The sequence below is a fragment of the Pelmatolapia mariae genome, linkage group LG7 (assembly GCF_036321145.2).
Source record: "Pelmatolapia mariae isolate MD_Pm_ZW linkage group LG7, Pm_UMD_F_2, whole genome shotgun sequence".
NCBI classification, from domain to species: Eukaryota; Metazoa; Chordata; class Actinopteri; order Cichliformes; family Cichlidae; genus Pelmatolapia; species Pelmatolapia mariae.
Window position 1 is genome coordinate 17,545,805 of NC_086233.1, and position 23,237 is coordinate 17,569,041.

The 23,237-nt window shown below is 38.1% G+C and overlaps 1 protein-coding gene across 2 annotated transcripts in view; it reads right to left on the reverse strand.

Annotated features, from left to right (window-relative positions):
* Positions 1 to 23,237, reverse strand: part of fibcd1b (fibrinogen C domain containing 1b) — a 115,564-nt gene that overhangs the window by 12,750 nt on the left and 79,577 nt on the right. The window lies entirely within an intron of this gene.

Sequence of the window (23,237 nt, forward strand, 5' to 3'; positions counted from 1 at the left end):
GAGAGAAACCAACACATGAAAAGGATTTAAGCACCAAGACACGTTTAAAAGAAGCGGAGGATTCTTTGGTGTTGTGAGACAGAAAAAGAAGCAAGGTAATGTGTGTTTTAATCACGATTTATTTATTACTGTAGACACATATTTCCTATTAGGCGTTTACTGTTAGCTTGTCTGGGTTGTGAGACATGTTATTGTCTCCCCCCCAAAAACCACAAATACAGTGTTTTGTGCAGCATTTTCTTCTATTTCTGTTGTGTTTTATTCAACTTCCATTGTGTTTTGTGCACTTTTGCAGCATTTTTCCCATTTGCTGGTGTTTTCAAAAGTTACAGCCCTTTCAAGGCCACCTTAGTTAACATCTAGTTTTGATACCTTTTACTATAAATTTTAAATCAAACATTGCTGCATATCAGAAATGAATGTGAGCTTACTGAAAGTATCTCCATCACCAACAAAGCAAGGACATCGATACCAGTTTCTATGATGCTAGAAAAAATGTCCTGGTGAGGTAATCTACCCCAGCTCTTCACCCCCCTACTAATGTTATCCACCGCTTCAAACACATTATAAATGGGTAGCAATGTTCCTTAACCTTTCTTCATAAGATGGATCTCTACATTATACAAAACTACCCGTACAGGGATAATTACTCTGTAATGAAAAGAGGACAAATAATACTGGCAAAATCCTCTTATTTTGAACAATCAATGTGTTTACTGACAGGGAATCTCATTTAGAGCGTGCCTGATTGCACAATGATGGAAGAACAATCTATAAGCATTCTTTGCTTTTCAGTTATTGATGTCCTTATTTCTTTTTCAGAATGTCTTTACAAACAAAGTTGCAAAGCTCAAAAGTTCTGCGCCTTAAACATCTTCATCCAGCTGACTGCACATCAGGTAAACAGAAGACAAAGAGTCTTCTCTGCTAAATATATGAAAAGCAGACCAACGTTAAATTTAAAACACACAAATACAGAAGCCAGCTATCGATCCTCTTTGGTGATAAATGTATGAAAATGACAAGAGAAATGATATATATAACCCGAATTACCTCATTAAACTAGGTCATGGTAATCTATAACTCATTTTCACAACAGGTTTCTGGGATATAGGACAAATTTAGCTTGTTTAGAACATGAAGACAATAATTTGTCTTTTTTTAAAATCTTTTATTCATTCTTAGAGGGCATGTTCCGCTTCTCCCAAACTAAAAGGAAGCAAAGCTCAAGCCTTCCTGACATTGATTAAACCATTACCATCAGAGGCACTCGCTCCCTAAATGTGATTTTAGAGCTAATGAGACTGACATCAATGGTTTGATTAAAAATGCAGAAGACCTCTGTGAGATGCCTTTGTGATACTTGCTAAAAGGGCCAAATATTAATGATTTATTTGCTTTTATTTGAAAAATGTGTAGGGGAATGTATTTGATGCTTTTAGGGTTAAAGTCCTGCTCTCAGAGTCTCAGTGCCGTGCATGCAGCTCTACGGGGCATAAAAGAAAAAGAATAAAAAAAACCCAGATCTCTAAACCCAACAGAGGAATGATTACACTTCTCTCTGCCGTTTGTGACATTTCTCGAAGTTAATTATTCATCATGCTTTTCTCCCTCTGTTGCTGGGGGGCAGCTCCTGAGACTGTTTCAGTAGAAAAAGGAGAAAAGGAGCAGCACTCTTCCATCTCCTCCTCCTCCTCCTCTAACCCTCCCACGATAACTCAACCCCTCCCTCATGTTGTCTTTCTTTTACTCCATCGCTGTCTTTTCCTTATTCTTCCTGTCAAGCAGTTTTATTCTACAGAGATTGTGGATGTTGGGGGGGGAGCGGGCGCTCGAAGAGGAGCGGTTATTTCCATAGCCACAAGGACAGTTCCTCTGCCCTTTGCCATCAGAGGCTAGGCTGGTTGAAGGGTTTGCGAACACGCGTCTAGTGAAAAAGCTTGCTGTCGTCTCCTCTTAGGGAATACAAAGGGCTTGCTATCGTTGGTTCTCCCCTTGTCATCAAAAGATAGGAGTGGAGGGAGAAAAACAGAGACAGGTGTGCGCTGAACTCTCTGGCTTGCTGCTCCCTCCGAGCCAACTGTGACATTTGGTGGGACACAAAAGCAAAAGAATTTTATGATTAACTGTCACACCTCTGACATTGCTTTGCCTGTTTGAAAACTTTCCTCTTGCAAATTTGAATCAGTCAGTTGTTCTAGAAACTTGATATTATTTATCATAAACAGGAAGATGGCATGTAGACACTTTAAAAATGTATGCTAATTAATACATGTTCTTCTGGTTATACTAGAACTGGAAAGTGGAAAATCTTTTCCCCTTACACACTCATATTTTGTCTGTGAATGGTGGATGTTCCGACTGCCTCTAGATCAAATGAGATATGGCCTGAAACGTGGGGGCTAACATGGTCCTAGATCTTTCAGGCTTGGTAAGAAGCCTTACACACACACCCTGCTTTTGACCGATCGAACAAGTGCATATGAGCCTGATTTCACAATATTCAAAAGCATTTCGAGAGTGAATACAGAATATTCTTTAGCTGAACGAACACTTCAGTAGTACTATTTATTCAGCAGCAAACACACGGTAGCGTTCCCCAGGCTGAGTCTAACTTGGGAATAATGATCTTGGGAATGTTTGTTCACTTTGCCCACAGCGCCCTCATTACTGCTGCTAGGAGTCACTTGCTTCATCTTTGAAGATAGATACATTTTGCAATATATTATTAATACATATTGTTTCCTTTGAGTCTTATGGGTTTCTGAATAGACAAAAGCTCACTGAGCCACATATTCAAGACCTCCAGCATTTTCACTGAATTAAATTCTGCGGCTTTAATGGAAGTTGTCTCGCGGTGCCCGCAGATGGAGGTGGTTCAGCATGGCTGCAGGTGTGAAGATGTGGCTCTGCAGAATCGATAAATGGTTTGTAGGATGACAGCATCAAAAAAAAAAAGAATTATACTGCTAATCCATGACACTCGACACTGAAGCGTGACATCACTAAATGAAGTTGTAAACTGGGAGGATATTTCTTACTATTTCAAGGTCATGGGTCATATTTAATTAGGCAGAGTTAACAGACAAAGCTATAGAATGAAGGATCACGACGGGCAGCAATGCTGTTAGTCTGGCAGCCCAACAGAGCTGTTGAGTGGCAGAGATGAGCAAAAGAGAGAAACTTGTTATTGCAGTGTTCCAATACAACATATAATTAAATGCTAATCCGCTGCAAAATATGTGTACTTTATAATTCTCTTTCTCAATCAGGGGCATCTCATACTGCAGTAAAACAGTTTTAAGTGGAAGTTGGTCTTTTTTTATCTGCTTCAAAAAGCAATATTAAAAGTGACCTTGTTGCATAATGTGAAAATATTATAATATAAATCAGCTGGTCTTTCTAAATTGCACAGATAAAAGCCAGTTGTGATATTACCATCTTTTTTTTCTTTTTTTTTTTAAATCTCTGGTGTGTGTTAGTGGTTGCTGACTAACTTGATCCCAAGTACTACTGCCATGCACATGATGCAAAATTAATGGGATACCACTGAAGTGGCATTCAATGACGTACAAGTAAAACAAAATACAAATACAGAATTTAACTATTTAAGAATGGTTTGCTATCAGTTTCAGTATAACATGTGTGATAAAACAGGAACTGTATATATAATGAATATAACAAACACACAGGCAAGAAAGCAGAGGAAGTTTAAAGGTTTAAACAAATGATCATGCAGGATTAATATTATATGTTCAACAGACAGGAAAAACAAACAAACACACACATAAAACCTACCATGTCCGTCAAATACCGAAACACTAGTTTGCTGATCCAACACAGCAAATACTGAATAGATTGTTATTTAATCTAATTTTATGCTAATAAACTGGAATCTGTCTACCAATTATTATTTTTTTTATTTGTTTAAATAATGTATCTGTAACATTAATTAATATTTTTCCCCAAAGTTGTTCATAATTATTTTTTATTATTTTAGTATTATTTGACAAAAGTCAAGCATGTTTAACTGTGTATTAAAAACTACTTCTCTAACACTTACTGACAGTCAACAGATGATTAATTAGTTATCTAACCTGTTCCCCATTTTTCATGTTATTTAATCATTTATTAACTTTTTAGTAAATAGTTTGAACTGCAACTTGTAGCTCTCAGTTATAATTACTATATCAAAATGTTGGGATGTTATTGGTAATTTTCAGTAAAATGACAAAGGTGGTGTTACACGATTACCATACCATGCCGCACAAGTGTTGCACACAAAATTGAATAAAATTGAACATCATAAAAAACTACAAAAACAACTATAAGACAATTTCAATTTTTAAAATTGGCCAACGTAGGTGAGCGTCTAATGTGCAGGATATGTAGGAGCAAATAGTGAGATGATCTGAGAGATCAGACAGGAGTGTAGGGGTAAAGCAGCTGAGGTAAGGTGGGGCTATACCATTTAAGGATTTAAAAACAAATACAAGAACTTGAAATGGACTCTAAAGTTCACAGACAGTGGAGCAAAGTCAGAACATGTGTAATGTGCTCTTCTCAAAAAGCATCATTTTGAACCAACCGGAAGAAGGGCTAACTCCAACACAAAGTGCGACCCAGCAATCAAACCAAGACGTAATAATGGCATGTATTACTGTCTCCAAAGAATGTATCTCTTTGTTTATTTCCTTCTTATCATGTTAATGTCTACTTATGTTGTCTTTCCTACTGCATACATGAAGCCACCATAAACGCAAATATATCTACTTCTGTATTTGAGCTCTGCTGAAATCTCTGAAAAACAATAAGTACCTGCCGCTGCTGCTAGTGAGAGCTCACAGTGAGACACTAACTTTGCGACGAGTCTGCTCATGTTGCTTATTATGTAGCTTGAACAGTTTAATTGCATGTTTGCATTGTATGGTTCAGCTACTGCTAGCGAGCTTGATTTGGAGCTCTTCCAATGCAAACTGCTGTCTGTTTCGCAAAGCTCTTCCTCCACCCTATGCATTTTCTCATCATGACTATTATTAATGACTGGGTATGGTTTTTTTTAATAGATGAGGACAGGCAAAGGTTGATGTAACAGGCGAGATGCAAAGCTAATTGGCAGGTCACAATGATGTACTGTGATGTAGTCATGGCAGTGAGTCTTGATTAAAACTAATGGCGTTTTCCTTACCAACTAACCTCTCCGCTATAGTTCAACCAAGCAACCGTAGCAATCAGCAGTGCATTAAGAATACATAGCTCATATACTGTTACTGTCTGATACACAAACAAAAGGATTTATAATCTTAAGATAGGTAATAATTATTTCACTTCATTACTGGCTGGCTCTGTGCTTATTTCCTTTACTTCATGACAGTGTTTTACCATTAAGATCCATGTGATCCTGATATGATATGTGATGCATAAAACATTGCACTTGCTCAAAGAATAATTCATGCAGACATAACAGAGGACAGAACAAGGATGTCAAAATGTCTGCTATAATAATACATGTGCCTGTGATTACTGATAGTAATCTTATTGCACATGTTAGCATTCACATGGGTAAAGAAGTAACTTTCAATATCAGAGGTGCTATTGTTAACACATTTTTGACCAACTAAGCCTATATGAACTAAGCCTATCCTAATTAAATGTAAATAGAATATCATATCAACATAACTTTGCAATTTCATTTTCATTGCAATATCAGCAAAAACTATTCATGCATTTTCTTCTCCTTATCTAACTGCTGAAATTAAAAGTGGCCTTTTTTTGACAAGAAATACAACACTCAGTTGTCTGACAGTGACCTTAAAATCAATAGGCCATTTCCCAACTAATTCATTCTGACTAAAATCCAGCTGAAGATCAAGCACACCTATAAGTCAGCAGAGCTGGCAGTGAAAGCAAGGTGCCATAGGTTTGACTGCCATTCAGTAGGGAATTAGTGCCTTTGATGGCACAAGTGTAGAATAACAGGTTATTCAGGGATACGATTAATTAGGATTACTGTTCTCTGGTTTGAGGCACACAAACTGCTCTGAACTGTAACAGAAGAACTAACATCATTAGAATGCACACAGCGTTAGGCCGGCCATGGGTGATGCTGATTATATCTTAGCTCTGTGTTTTTAGGAAAAAAAAATGCATTGTGTAAAATCCCAAATGTTCTGTACCATCAACTTTTTATACTAAGCATGCACCACTTTAAGTGTACTGTATGTGGAGGACATGGTTTGTCATAACATATTAAACACTTAACAAGGAAAGGAGGTAAAAAAATGCTACTACAGTGGCAGAACCCCTGCTGATTTCTGAATGTATTGTTTTATTAACACTTAAGGCAAAGGATGACTACCTGTGATTCTGCTCATTATTGCTTTCATTTATTTCATTTAAGGTGTTTTATTTTTCTATTCATTTCCACCTTTCTGTCTGTGAATTTCAATTCCATTGGATTACAATTGTGGTTTATTTGCCTAATGATTTATTTTCATTTGGTTGTTTGCTCTTTCAGGATGTTTAATTTTTTTAATTTACTTTGATTTACTCGCAGCACTTCACTTCACAGAGTATTTCAAGGACAGCGTTAGTGTGCAAGGAGGCTGAATGTTATCCTTTTGGACTATTTCAGATGTATTTTTTTCCAAACCATGAGAGTGCCAAACATAAATCTTCAAAATTGCTGCTGAGGTCCCTGCCACAGCCAAGCCAGCTCGCTTGTTTATCCGACTTAAACGGGATTCATTTTTTTTTACTGATAAGAAGGTCAGGTAAAACGCTGCGATACAACAAATTTAAATCTCCGAAGTCATGCTGATTTTAATGTTGGCTCGTGTCACATAAGATTAATTTATCCACCTCACATAGATGTCAGTATTAGATTTCGGGTTTGCTTTCAACCTCACGCTTTTGTGAAACTAAACACTTCCAAATGCCATCCACCGGGCAAAATAAAGGAAAGGATTTTGCTCAAGTGGCAAGATTAGAGTCATAAAATCATGAGAGAGAAGAATGAGAGCCAACAACCCATCACATCTGATATCATCAGAAATTAACCTTCGGGGTGGAAAAGACTGAGCCAAGAGTGGTGAAGGGAGACACAGAGGGAAGGTGGAGGAGAGGAAAAGAGGCAGGTAGACAAATGCTGAGAGATTTGGCAGGCCTTCAAGGATGTAATTCTAGGAGAAGACCGCATTAATATTTAGAGGTGCTCTCAGGTAAAACAAAATGAGCAGAGCAGCTCCAGCTTGACAGGAAGGACTGGCAACAGACGGCATGAAGATCCACCGGGTGCGGAGTATTCACACAAGAATAATGCTTTAAGGTTTTCCAGTGGAAGATGCAATTTTCTAACAAGCTAAATAGGATGTTTAAAAGGTCACATACAGGTTAACAAGCAGTCCAAAATTTTGAAACTCATTGAAATTATGCGCTGAAATTAACATACCTAATGTTTCATTTTTCCACATGGTGTAGAAAAACTTCCTTTGATGAAATTATTTAAATAATATATCATTTCTGATAGCGTATTCTAAAAATTGCGCAGTTATGGTTATAGTTTATTTATAGCACTATTACGTTTGAGCACTAATAAACTCCCATTAAAATATACTATTCTAAATATATTAAAGATATGATCTGTGATTTATTTATATCTTGGGCGTATCTGTATCTGGAATTTCATTAAATATTCTGCAAACAAAAGGTAGATTTTACTATAATGATCATAACATGTTTATGTATATATGTTTGCATGTACCCTCTTGCAAAAGTTTCACAACTACAAAATATAATTGTCTCAATTGTGTTATTTATCGAACATTTTCCCCCAAAATTTGTGTTGTAATGGCAATTGTGTGGCAGCATGACAGCATGTGATGGAAATTATATGTGACACCCGACATTGTTGAACAATGTTCAATTTAATTATCCCTGACACAAAGTAACATCAATTTTGAAATGGATAACTTGTGATTTTAACTTATGCTATGAACCGGGAAGTACGTTTTCAAAGGTTTGATTTGGGATTTCAAAAGTAAATGAAGCAAAACAGTTTAACAATCAAAAGCTGTAAATTTATACAGCTTGAAATGATATTTAACACTCTGAGCACAACATTTATGACGTTTGGAATTAGTGAGTTGAGCTTCAAAATCAAATCAGATTGAAACTATGCTTTATAAAGTTTGAAACTGTTAACTTCAAAATTAAGCAAGACCAAAAAATCCCTTCCTCTGAGCTTTAAAAGCGAGCTTAAATGTAATTTATTATAATATACTACTCTTGTAGTTTTAATTTTTAACTTCACTACCATACAATATGGGTATATGAATGTAAAGGACTTTGTTAATTGTTTATTTTAATATACAATATTTCCAGTTATATCAGCAGCTATTGTTCTTCTTACTTGTACATTCAAAGGAAATGTGAGCTCTTTGAAAATGTATTGAAAATTGACCTTGATTTGTTCTTATTTAGGATCCTTCTAGGGAAGCTTACCCTGTTTTCCACCCATGTGCTCCCCTGACACATGGCACATGACAGCCTCCTAGAATTGACATTTAATACAGTACATACAGAACTGTGCTTATTTTGATTTGCTTAACTGATGCTTTCTATGCTTTTTGTTTATTCTTATTTATGTACCATATATCTGTAAACTGTCAGTTTTGGATTATGCTGCCAAAATTATCTTTATTATTTATTATATAATTATACAGATATATGTCCCTTTAAAGCCCAGAGAATGAATAGGAGGAAATCCAACTAGGGAGAAAGATTGTATTAGATAAGAAGAAGAAAAAGTGTCTGAAAGCGTAACGGGGAGGGAGAGAGGGTTCTTATTCAGCAAAGCATGAACTGCATGGAGTAGATTACTGAAACGCCACTGAAATGAAAGCTTTGATCAGATGCACATGACACAATTCTGGGCTAAGCATGGACACTGTGCAAAGCATCTCTCTGATTCCAAGGTCAAAGTAATGAGAGGCTTGAGAGGGAAAGTGTCCAACAGGGCAACACATCTTCAGACCCTCCAGCACTGTTTGGTTGTAATGAGGTTGCTGAAAGGTCACCGCTAATTAAGCACCAGGCGCCATTAGAAATCTTTGACTTTTCAAGAAGTCAGTGCACTCAGTTGTCATATGGACAGAAAGACTTTTTTTTCTGACCGTTAAGCAAATAAAAAAGAAAAAAAATCTCTGCCTAATTGAAAATGAAGGCTAAAACAGAAGCCAAATTGAAGTATTTTAAAAGAAGTTTGCATAATGACCGACACTGACCTACAAAAGTGCTATAGATGCAGAACATTCCCAAGACTGTTCTCGGTTAATGATGAGATAATGACAATCGAGAGATTCTCAATGAGACAGGAACCCTTACTGTGTAAAGTAGCACTAGACTGTCTGACATATGTTTAATTCAGTGAGAGAAACCTACTCGTCACAGTTACCATAGCCTCCTCCCTTATTTAGAGTCTTGTTCACAATGCACAAGCACAAAGCGAGGATGAGACCCTGCAGAAGTGTGTGCTTATCTTGGCTCAGAGGAGTTGAGGCAGTGCTTGAATTCATAAATTGTTAATCTATATGTTGTTCTGTTGTCTAATGTCTGACCAGGCATGAACAATGACGCACAGCTATGTGTACTGGAAAGCTGTTATGTGCTTTTTAATTGAAAGCCCTCAAGAAAAGCAAGACAAATGATGAAATGAATTATTGCATGAAACAAAATTGGAAATGGAATTATATGGTGAGAAGCTGGGTCCTCAAAGACTTTTCCGTCACTGTCATTAAGGGGATCTATTCAGTCATTCCTCAATAAAATTTTCAATCGTCCCATCTGTGCTCGTTCGACATTCCTTTATGAGCAGATTCTGCTCATAAAGATTGTACATCAACTGGAAGATAAAAAATCCCTTCCCCCTTTTAAAGATCCTTCTGTGCTGCATGGACCACACCAGACTCTGGTACCAGCACAAGTAGAGAGGTGGAGCAATATACCTGTAGGCTGGTAAAGAGAGGCTTCAAATAAAGTACCTGGGTCTTGTGGAGAGGAGCTTGAATAGCTATCGTCCTCATACATATCGAAATTACTGGGAGAATTGCTCCAAATTGCAGCTATCTCCACTTCAGCACTGCAATCTAGTGCAGATGGAGTATCTGCCAGGGTACAGCTGCACCAATCAGAGACAGTGTACCCTCCTGAAGGAAGCACAGGCAGAGCTGGAGGCCAAAGCATCATTGTGTCAGCATCAGGAGTGATTGGCAAGGCCTCGGCTGCTTGGCTGACTGGTTCCCTGGACAGCCAACATCACTATGTCAGACTCACTGAAGAGGAATCATACTCTTGAATAATTGATTGAATATGAACGCAGTATTGGAGGAGCTTTAACTGAAAACACTTACAAGTGTTTTAAATAATAGATTGCAGGGGATTGTAGTTTTTATTTCCCTTTGTCATATGGGATATGGTATCATATGATATTTCACTGTATTTTCAGACAGCTGGGTTCCAGAGTAATCTTAATCAGATCCCCTGGGTTGAACTGCACTCTCTAGCTTGTGCTGCCACATTAATCAACATGCATTTAAATGCATTTAGCGCACAAATGCAAATGTAATCATACCTGTATAACTGTAGTAGATTTCCAAATAGACTGCAAGGTGTAGTGTAAGATGGAGATGGTGTTTTCCCAAGAAATGCAGAGTAGCTAGATTTGAGGTTTCAAGAAACACATACTCATGCACATACATATAAAAGTGAGTAGTATCAAATATCTGAGTATGAATTAAATGATTTGTAATTCCAAAGGACAAGGATCTACAGAGAGATGTACAGCTTAAATACTGAGAGAGAAACATTGATCTAAAACGCAACGTCTTGGTTGAAAGAGATTAATGTAAGTCAGTTCAATGAACACACTGAAGGCTACGAAGGAGGCAAAACAGAGCTTCCACACACCCACACTAAAAGACACAAGTCAGTGACCTGAGACAGACATCATTTATCTAGCACAGTATATGCATTTTAAGTGCATTGTACCTTTCCAAGGCTTTCTGCTCTTCTTTACGAGTGTTAAGTGAATAGTTAGGAACCAAAGTAATACATGTACTTTATAAAGCCCCTTTCATGTGGAGCCAATTATTATGGCAGCAACTGTATGAAACACTGTTGCAGAAACACTCTTAAAATTGTACACTGTGTCACAGTGAGGAATTAAATATAGTGTTAGCAAACTGCCGTGGTTGTACTAACTCATGAAATGGTTTTCTGGAATATAATTACTAGTGGGTACGGCTGGAGGGAGGAAATCTGCAGGGTAGAAAGCCAATGGCAGTAAAAAACACAGACCCACTGTTGGTGGGCAGATACTGGAGGTAAAGAGCTGTGCAATGCACTGAAAAAAAACAAAGGTTTTCTCGGCTTCATCCATACGTGATCAAAGTAAGAATTCTAATGCGTATGTTGTTGCGAAAGGCTTAGCGGATATAGAATTAGCATTACTCTGCATAATTCCAAATGCCTGACTCTTTAATGATAAAGTGTGAATCTGGGCTGATCAGGAAAATTGACAGAAAGTTGACATTAGGATCTGGGGAAATTAAGAGTAAATGTTCCTCAGACTGTTCAGTAAATTACTGTTGTGGGAACAAATCTGGGAGTAACAACTATATGATGGGCCAGGTTGGATGTTTTTTTTGTTTTGCTTTTAAAGACTTGGCAGTATGCAAGGCACACCCCAAGTCAAAGAACACCTCAGCTAAATAATGAGTGATCCCCGCATGTGAAAATAATTTGTTTGTGTTTTCAGCGTTGTTAAATGAATCGATCGGTGTCGGTATATTTAATGATGACGCTACAAGCTACAGGCTTTTAACAATAATTACAGAAGAACAACATACCGTGTTTATAAGGTGGGAGTATTTACCCAAAGGTGGGAGTGATAAATGGATTCACTGTGCTTATTATTGTTTAATGGCATGCAAACAAAATTTTATTTCTTTATATAAAAAATACACTAAAAAAACAAAACACATTAGTGTTTGATTAATGAACCACAAAAAGGTTAACAGCTAACTACCTCATAGTTGTCTTCAAAAAAATCCCACTAATATATTCTTATATATAAACTGGCAACTTGTTTCTTAGTGGAGACTGGAGGATTAAATGTCACCTGCTGTAAATAACGCAGGCTTCTGAATTTAAGATTTGCCTCCTCAGGCAGAACAAATCATCTAGCGACGAGTTCTGCATTATAGAAAAGACAAATGGCAAATTATATATAACATTTTTTAATGTCCAATCATTCATACAGTATGGTTATGGGGGCTATTGTGTGAAGCAGAGAGAATGAAGAGTTTTCACAGCTATGCGAAAGGAGTTTTTTTAGAAACAATGGAAGCGACACATGGGGGATGGATGGTGAGCGCCTGGTGGAATAATGAGGCTATTTATTCCCTCTAACGGGAACAGTGAGAGTTCAGGGGTAGACTGTGTAGAGCCTTCTAGAGAGTTTCTCTAAGCGGCGACCTTCCTGTAAGGTACAGTAGTTTCAAATCGTCTTCTTATGCACATTGTGTTTACGCATGTATGCGTATTTACGTGTGCAATGCAACACCCCTGGCAAGAATATGCATTCGTATAGGGGTGAAATTCTGGGAGCAGTCAAATATTAACTTTGTTCATTATGAAGAAAAAAAAAATCAGATTTAACTTTTCTTAGTTTTCAGTTTTAGTCTCTCTTTTAATTCCCTTTATACGTCTCTTTCATCTTCACAACCCACTGGATTTTCCTCCTTAACCACTGCTTTCTTCTCTTCCTCCACTGTGAGCTGTTCTGATCGACGCTTGTTTTCTTTTCTGGTTATTTCAACATCTATATGTACATTTTTTCAACCTTTCTATCTATCTAACTCCTTTAATGTCTAAATATATAATCTGCTTCATGAGCATGGGCACAGTAAGGTGCCCAGCCAAAATCCCTTCACTTCAAATGAGGTCAAGGGGTCCCGTATCCGTTAAAGACTGGAGCAATAAATCTTCCAGAGCAAAATCAATCAGCAATCCATCCTCCTTTGTCCACTAACTGGTGGGCAGCAGGAGATACTGACCCCTGACCTTGCTGCTGTCAGTAGCCCTACCACTGCTGAGAGAAGATGCAGGACCACATGATTGGAGTGTTTGACAGATTGTCAGAGTTGAAGAAATGATCTACTGCAATTGTTTTTACCTGGGTTCATAGCTTCTCTCAGAACAGGTCTACTTGTAGCGTAATTGGAGTTGCTGTCTGCCTGACCTTTCCAGTCCCGTCTTGGACTGCAGCGTTGTGCAAAGTAAAGAAAAGGGCCAGCTTTATAACTTGTTCCTATTAGTTGATCAAATGTTTGTTCAAACCCATGAAAACTTCCCTGGCTTATTGCAACAGCAAGAAACTGTCCACAGTCAAAATGATGGGTGGGGGAAAAAGTACGCACACACACACACACAAAAAAAAAAGCAAAATGAGCTGTCATCCTCATGGGAATAGTGATGTTCTTTGAGTTGTGCTCTCTTTGTTGATACAGTCCTCCTTTAGATTTTCTACTGGGTGACGAGAATATAAATACAAGCTTCAGGATGCAGCATTGTGATACATGCGCGCTGTGGAGGATAACTGTGTGTAAGGATGTGTTTATGCACGAATGTGTGGGAAAGAAAAAAGATTATGAGGAATGAAAAAAACAGGGACATACTGTAGTTAGAAAAAGTGAAGATGTGCACTGAATATAATGGGTGTATTGTGACATACAATACTTTAACCGTGTGAATCATGCTCCCCAGTTCTTGCGTTCATGCTTGAATGTGTGTGAACAGTGTGTCTATAAATTCCTTCCCATATGGAAAAGACATATATAAATCTTATAAAGTTTGTATCTGTCTTGTGTGAAACTTGTATGAAAAGCATACAAGAGTGAAAACAGATATAAGATCCCTTGAAAAATTATATAAATGAAACTTTTGGATACTTACTAAAACAATATATGAAAGTAATGAGAAAGTGGCCACTTGAGTAAATCATATAAGCCTTATATGATTCACTATATGAAGTAGGCCACATCTTATGCAAGTCTTTTATAAGTTTTTACTATTTCTTTTCCATATGGGTTGTTTTGTGTCTTGGGCATATGTGCTTAAGAGTCTGTGGTAAAAGTACTCGCTGCCATGCACAATGCTCAATGGTATGCCTCGCCACTATTCCTACAGACTCTGGGACCTTGATTTCTAAATGGAAAACAGTCAAATTTTCTTTTCTTGTCCTTATCCCTTAGAATGTCTGTTTCTGGAGTGGGCTGATAATAGCTATATAACAGTTTTAGCCAGTTCCTGAACTCCTCTGTGTGGGGTAGCTTTTGATGCTCTGACACCAGCCTCAATGCAGTAATTGTAAAGCTTTCTCAAGTTCTCAAAGATAAAAATGTCCTGACCATCCACTTCCCTTTCATCAGCTTCCAGTTATCTTTACATTACATTTAATATGAACTTTCTGTGGCTTACTTGTCTATGACTGTGATCTGGACAACTGTCAAGTCAGCAGTCTGCCCCGTGATAGTGGCTGTGTGCACTGAACTAGACCAAGAGATAAATAGTATTTGTACTGTTTGAATAGTAATTTTCTCACCCTCATGAAATATTTTGAGATACTGGATTTCCAATTTTAATGAGCACTAAGCCACAATCATCATCAAAACTCAAACAAAAAAAAAGGTTTGAAATTTTTTTTACTCTACATGCGATGAATATGAGATATGTGGAAGTTTACTTTTTTTAATTAAACTAGGCAAAAAAAATTATTTGTTTTTTGAGAGGCACTAGAATGCAGCTTTATTTATATGTAACAAACATCTATTGCTTGATCATCTATGTCTGTTTACCTATCACATTTATACAACGAACAGAGGGAAATGCCTCCTTTAAGCATTTTTGGCTCCAATACATCTGTGGAGTTTCAATCCCATTGTACATGTGGACAGTGTGTTCTCGCCAGACTGAAGATGAATGGGCTCCCCTGCTGTGTGTGGCTCCTGTGCTTCTCTAAGCTCTGAGTAGTTCTACAGCCTGGGAGTTAATTGCCACAGACTCACTGCTATTTCACATTGATCTTAGTAACACAGGCAGGATTCCTGCCACGGAAAAGAGATACAGACAGGAGAGAGATGAAGGGAAGAAAACAGCAAAAGAAAGACAACAGGCACGCCTGGCAATTACATTGTATACCTGCTAGTGTACTATCTGTATCTGTGTGTGAGTGCAGATGGGTGTGGGTGTGTGTTAGCAGCATTTCTAATATTCAATGAACACTTCAATGTGTTTCTGATTTTGCTATGATCCACAGTTTTTTTTCTTTTCTCCCCTCTTCCCTCACAGGCACTTTGTTTTTAATGCGAAGTGGTCATCACTTGAATAGAACTGACAGCCAAATCTTTAAAACGCGCATCTCCAAATTACAGTCATCCTCCTGCCTGGTTTCCATCTGCAGTCTCACTTTAACATAAACACAGACAAACGCTTGAGTGTCTTATTCTTTGTAGCTCACCCCCCTGTAATCACATGAGCTTACAATACCCGGGGCGGGCTAAGAGTTCAATTACAGCACTTGCATGTGCCCCACTCGTTAAAGGTGAGCAGTATGTAAAGTGGTTCACACAATTTTCGGCAGAATTGCGTGCAATTTTAGTGACAGACAGAAGAAAGGACTGTAGAGGAGGAAAAAAAGCCTTTTTTTTTTTTAAATTTCTTCCTAGTGGCTGCTGTAAGTGTATCTCAAGGTAGGCGACCTAGGAATGTTAGATCACAACAAGGCACTCTTCGAATAAAGGACGACTTCCAGGCAGAGCAGTCGAGATGCATGGGTCTTATTAAATTGTTCCTACGCTCGCGCTGCTGGGGACCATCACAAAAATGATGGGACATTCTCTGGGCGTGCTTAGGAAATAAAGGATCATAGAATACTCGGAATAAACAAATTTAGTGGTGCTTAAAGGTAATAATAAAAATTTCAGTTGAGGCTACAAAGTGCAATCCTCGAATTTCTGAAAACATTTCTTTTCAGACATTTTTTTTAAACTGCAAATAGCATTGATTTGTATCTTAATATATATTATTATAATTCATTCTTTTTTTATTAAATTATTGACATTTTGCCTCATTTCTTCCTAGATTTTCATAAATTTGCCCCAAATGAAACCCCCCTATATTTTGCCTTTAATCTTCAAAGTCTTCTGAGAATCTAAGTACATAAAATGTTTTTCTATTTTAAGTGAATGATATGATGACATGCTTTTAATACCCAAATGGGTGACACAGTAGGAAGTATGCAAAAACAAAACATGAGACAATCTGACAATGGAAGGGGCTCTATATTGAGTCATACCTGCTAATCTTTGATTTTACCTGTTGTCAGTCCCATTGCCACAGGTGGATAAAATCAAGCACACATCCATGTAGTATCTCGTACGTGAAAGAATGGGTCATTGTAAAGCGCTCACTGACTTTTAGCATGCACGATAGTTCATTAAATTCCCTCCCTACATAACAATAAAACTACAATCGACTCCAAGTAGTGTGTTTAGGAACCACAGTGCTGCATCACATCACTGCTGTACATCACTTTTCTTTCTACATCTTCTCTGACAACATCAGCACAAAAACTGTGTGCTGGGAGCTTCATGTCATGGCTTTATAAGGCCGAGCAGCTCCTGTAGGTGTATTGTGTAGGAGGTTCAGTACTTTTGTCCGTATTGTGTATCTCTCATTGTATAATAGTTGCACAGTCAGACCCCTACATTCTATTTCAACATGAGTAACCATTTTAATCCCTAAGCCAAAATTTATGTGAAACAATATCACACAGTAATAATTCCTGCTCTAAATTCTAGCTTTGCAGACTCTGATTTGCATCTCTTGTTATAAGATATGACATAAATTGTCAGAGAAACAAGGACACGATCCATAACATTACCATCCACTTTTAGTTCGAACAGCCTGAGGCTGAAGCTGTTTTTTTTTTTTTTTATAAAGAAGGAATTTAATAAAGCTTATTTTCAGCTCACAGCTTCTACAGCTGGCTTATTAAACAGCTGAGTAACTGCATTAACATTTTTGTCTTGGATTAAAACAATCTATAAGGGCTAAATGTGCTCCCTGCAGGATGGGGCAGACAGATTTTCGCCAGAAAGCGGGTATTGTGACAGCGGTGACAGCGATCAGCATCTCCGCAGGAAAAAAAAGGCAGGAGCAGCACGGTGCATCTGTGTGGGTGGGCTGCAATGCTTGGAAATCCAATGGGACAAGGCCAATGTAGGAGTGTGTAAACAGTCCCCTCTAGAACAGCTTGGTCTAAACCGAGAAATTTTCGTGGCAGCCACAGTGTGAAGTATGAAGGCTGTGGTGAAAGCTGAGTCTCAGATAAGACCAGTGTGCCCACAGTTGTAGTCACTGAAAAGAGCAGTGAGGAGAACACACATCCCTGGAGAATGCCAGAACTGGATGCAAGTTTCCCTAGTTTCTCTTCACTCCATCCTGTTTTTTTTTTTTAATTTTTATGGAAGTTTGTGATCCAAAGGTTGAAGTGGAACATTGTGTGCAAGCTGCGGGAGTGAATTTTAAGCAGTGGGAGTGCCAGGACAAGAACTGGGACTGATGCATAAAAATTATGAACAGTACTCTAAACATTGCCTAAGTAGTCAACTTTTTTTTAAAACCTAGAAGATAAGTGAACCTAGCATAGGGCTTGTGATGTGCTTTACACCGACTTGTACTACAGATGTGAGGCAGGACCCTGTGATGCAGGATTACATGTGTGTGGCAGGCCCATAGAACAATTTGCAGAAAGAATTTGAGTATTTGATTATTTTTGCTGCAGAGCTGTGACTGGAGCTAGTTGGTCACCACAAACTTGGTTTGTTTCGAGGACACGTGAAGTAAAATTAGCTGGAGCTGTAAGTTGTGCAGTTGAATGGCTTGGTGCCAGGGAGAGGTACGAGCTTTGATTTTTTTAGCTTATCAGCGGTGCATCTTTTGCATGCTCACTAAGCTTCATCAGACCCATTTCCCCACTGTATTTACTGTAGGCTTTGCAGACTTTATCTTTTGCCTGTGAGCCGAAAGAAGATGAGTGATGAGAGGGTCTAAAAGCTGCTGAAGAACAGGGCAGTATACATCCTTTAATACTCCGTGACAGTAGGTTGCCCAGTGGGATTCTTCATATACTGTGTGGATTTGTGCAGTTCCTGGCTGAAATTTGCTCTGTTAAAATCCCCTGAAATAATGAGGAGAGAGTTTTGGTTTCTTCTTCATACTGGCTATCTGGGCAGCCACACACTGCAGTGCAGCACTCACATCAGCTTGTGGCAGGATGTAAACACTCGCCAAAATAACAGGGAAAAACTCCTGCGGTGGATAAAATGGCTTAACGTTAATGGAAAGAGCTTAACAGTGAGGGCAAGAGATTTGATTTTACATTGTTATATCAATAAAACCAACTTTTTCTCATATAAAAGCTGATTCTATCTTCTCTTAATACACACTCCTTGAAGTATAAAGCCAAGGCAAGCAGGTATCATACAGGTCCAAGTCTCAAACAAGGACTGCTCCTCCTGACATATTTCTGCCCCTCAGAAATGTTGAAAATCACAGAGCAGTACAATTTTCTGCATCATACAGTTTGTGATTTTATAATTTCCAGTTTCTTTACATGACAAAGCAGCTGGATTCTCAGAGCTGGATTCACGAGGAAAGCCACAGTTGGGTTGGACCAATCAGCATCTTCTTAAATCTGATAAAAGGCAGATTGTTTATCTAATCAACTGTTAAAGGTAAATGGACTTTTATATATATTCTTTTTCTTTTGATCCTATTAGTAAATGAGGGGAAATTTGGGATTGCCTAAGAAGACTTAAACATGAAAACTGAAGGAGCTGGTATCAAACCACTAACCATCCAAAGTTACATTTTTTGAAACAAGAATGAAAAATAAATAAATAAAATCCTGCTAGTGTCATTTTACACAATCTAACATGCCAAAAATGTAATCTAATGAAATCCTAACTGTGGTTTTATTTTTGTTTTCTCTTTGTCACGCTGTGCCTTGTGGTACATTGACGTGGTTGGTTTTTATCAGCTTGCGGTAGACAGTGATACTATAGATGGATTTTTGGCCAAATGGCCCGCTGTGTGCCTGCTCTTATTCAAGCAGCTCTGCACAACTTTTCAGATGGTTCTGTGTACCAGCTGCCACATCAGATTAGTGTCTTCTTAGAGATTCCTCTTGCTTTACAGATTATTCTTGCAGTGACATTTAAATGTGCACTGATTAGTGAAATATAAGCTGCAAAGTGGTTGCAGTATAAAAGGAATGAACATCTATTTTAAATTGGGGTGCACCGATTTTATATTTGGAATGGCTAATGGACTGATCCTGAACTCTAAACGCTGGGGTATAGGATATTGGTGAAAATGAGCTTTCCACTTAAATCAGTTTTATAGTATGTTGTTTTCTATACTGCATTTAGCACATTTATATTCTTGGATGTATTTATTTGCCATATTTTATTTTGCCAAGTCAGGAAATAAATATCCAAGTTAAGCCTGCTGAATTACATGGATTACAGCTTATTATTACAGCTTACTGGTATCAGATCAACACTGATATCAGATCAGTATTCAGTATCTGCAGATACCTTAAGCTGATACATTAAGCCAGTACTGAATGGTATTGGTATTGTTATTGTATTGGAACTGAAAGAAATAGGAACAGTACATCTCTGATTGTAAATTAATAAATGGATAACTGGAATTCAGTCCAGCAGTTGCATGAAAAGAAATGAAAAGCTGTTGTTTTTACAGGCAGTTACCAAAAACTAGAATTCCATTTTGTCATTGATTAAACAGTTTAAGCTCCACTGGATAATGAAATGAGTACTGCTCAAGAATGTTGTGTTTCTGTTTTCTTTAAATAGAGACGAGGAAACCAAAACAAATTCATGCTCATTTCAACAATAAATATATGCAGATGCATGTATATGTAAGAGAACACTTGGAAAGTTGTTAATGCTTTCATTTACGTACTTTAAGTCATTCACTTGGAGTGTTTAGATTGTATGTAATGTAATTCTGAGCAAGATTATTCTGGGATTTACTCCAATTAGACCTTCACATCCCTAACAATGTGAGCAAAAATGTTTTCCGAGCTACTACTACACGGCTTTTAAGTTATATAATATTTTCTTTGTTGAAAAGAAAAAGTAAAACATTAAAATTATTAGGTGTACTTTAAAGAAGTAGAGGCAGGAGAGAAGACATGACTGTGACAACAGATCGTTTGTCTATCCTTTTAATGCTGGGTTTGACACTGCAGACCAAGTTCTGTTATTGTAATAGGCCATCTGGAAAACTAGGTTGGTTCCTTTGGGACCACGTTAAACTGTTTCAGGACCTATATTACAGGTAGACAAGCCTACATCAGCATCGGCGACCAGGTGTCTAATAGATTTGATTGTGACAATGGAATTGCCTTGACCCAGTTTTATGCTCTTTATACTTACTCCTCTGGGAGTTTATTCAGCAATATGTTGGTTTTACCTTTATACACACAACATGTGGGAAGCATTTTTCTATCAGGCATACATTTTATTAGTTATCTTCTACTTTGACATTAACTGTACCTTTATAACTACAGGTGTTTGATGTCAGTGTAAAGAAGGTTTAAAGAATACAACAGAATCAAGAGACAAATGTTAATGTAACATAAATAATATAATATAAAACTAGACAGTCATTATGAAACACAGTCTGCAGATTGTTTGAAATCACCAGCAGTGAATGACAGTTTGTCATAAATAGAAAAAGCGCAAATCCCAAGTGGAAAAGGCTGCTGCACTCTTTCTTTGGATTGACACAAATTAAAATGTTAGACTAATTGACACATATGCTGGTGCACAGATGATAATATACAGTGTATGTCTATCTATGTGACCATAGTACTGGGTTGGTGCATCTTTTGCATTCAGAACTACTTCATGGCGCAGACTCACCTTCAACAAGGTGCTGCTGGAACCCTTCCTTAGAGATTTTGGTCCTACGGAAACGACAGCATCACACAGTTGCTGCACATTCATGTATGAATCTCCCATTCCAGCACATCCCAAAGGTGCTCTATGTCTGCACTTGTCAGCCAAAGTACTCAGGTTGGCTGCGGTGCTTAAAAATGCTCAGCTGGCACTCAGGGGCCCATTGCGTGCCAAGTAAAAAAATCCCCCAGACCACCAGCCTCAACTGCTGACACATGGCGGGATGGATGTTTTTACACCAAAGTGTGACCCTAGCATCCGAATGTCGCAGCAGAAAGCGAGTTCGATTCAATCTACTATTTCTCTTCCATTGTTTTTTGCAGTGTTGATTCATATTTTCTGTTCTTAGCTGACAGGAGCGGCAGTCGGTGTGGTCTTCTGCTGCTGTAGTTCATCGGCTCCAAGGTTTCAACATGTTCTGAATACTTTGGTTGTGACGAGTGGTTATTTTTAGTTGCTGTTGCCTTCCTTTCAGACGAAAGCAGTCTGGCCATTCTCTTCAGACCTCTGGCATCAACAAGCCATTTTTACCCAGAGAGCTGCCGCTCACTGGATATTTTCTATTTTTCGGACCATTCTCTGTAAACCCCAGAGATGGTCCTGTGGGAAAATCCCTAGAAATCAGCAGCTACTGAAATAATAAGTCTGAGATTTCAGGTGTATCTTACTAAGTGGCCGGTGAATATTTATATTTATATCAATTTATTTTTCCAAAATTTACCACTATTATCATACTATCAGTAGTTCAGTAAATGCAATGAAACTCATGCTAATGAGAAATGTACAAAACCTCCGAGGTGGTGGGTGGTAGCTGTGAGCAGTGCTGGTTTCGGAGGAAGGAGTTGCAATGATTTTTTTTAAGGCTCCAGGCGAGCATGAATCCATTTTTCATTTTTGCCATATGGGTAATCGATGATCGGGGGGTGACTAGACAACAGCCCAGCCTGAATGACCAAGGGTGCGCTGAAAGGTTCAAAGTAATTTGTAGCCTCATTTAAATTCAGTCTGCTAAATCCTGAGCTTTCCATATTCCCACTATACTTCCACTGTGTGCCATCTCACCAGAACCCTACCCACGTTTATTTATTTATTTTATTATGGCCTGCGCTTTGTAATGGCCTCAGGTCAGCAAAGAGACCTAGATCTCTATTAATTCACATAAATTCTGCAAAAGCTGTGAACCACACACAAGCATTCCTATGTCCAGCAAGGACACAGCGTGGAGGTGGTGAAGTGCCTAAAACCACGTACGCCCATATCATGTTGTTGGTCTGCAGTGCTGCCTATTTACACGCTATGAGTTATTAATTATTATTAACACTCATCATGTATCATAATCGATAGAAGTCTACGCTTTCCTTATGAGTTTATGGTTTCAGTTGCTAATTTAAAGATGAATTTGATACTAAATGGTGTTCATTTTGTAAATTACGCTTCTATTTAGAGCAAAAATGGGCAGCAACTCTGGGTACCCTCTGGGCCTTTTGATTCACAAGCCATATTTGTAGCACAAAGGAAAAAAAAATCATTTACAGTACGTTACAATTAATCTACAGTACATAGCGTGCCTAAAAAGCTGAGCTGCCCACAGATGCTTATGTTGTGTTACTCTTTTGTGCATGTGTGTGTGTTTGAGTGAAGAGAGCTCTAATCTAGAGAGCCGATGGCAGAATATCTCAGCTGTGGTAAGCACGTCCATGACCTTGACTGTGAATGTGTGCTTTTACACAAATAGATTTCTTCGAGCGCCACTTACTCTGCCAGTCTGAACTTGAGCAAACTGTTGTGAGGTGGTTACCCGCACTTACTACGATGATAGCTCATTAACACCTGGCTGCTCAACCTTTCTAAAATGTGCTGCCCTTTTTTTTTTCAGAATTAGTGATGCACTCAGAAAATATACGAAGCAGGTCACTGTTGTCCATATATATCACCATGGATGACATTTTTTTTTTTAATAAAAACACAGATTTATAGGAAAAAGACTTTATAGGTTTCACAATGACTTTGGCTGATGTTAAGAGTTGACGCCATGTAGCAATTACTGATATCCTATAAAGACGCTGACTATGACTGCGAAAAAAGTGATTAGATGTCGCCACAGAATTTAATTCTACAGCCGGAAAT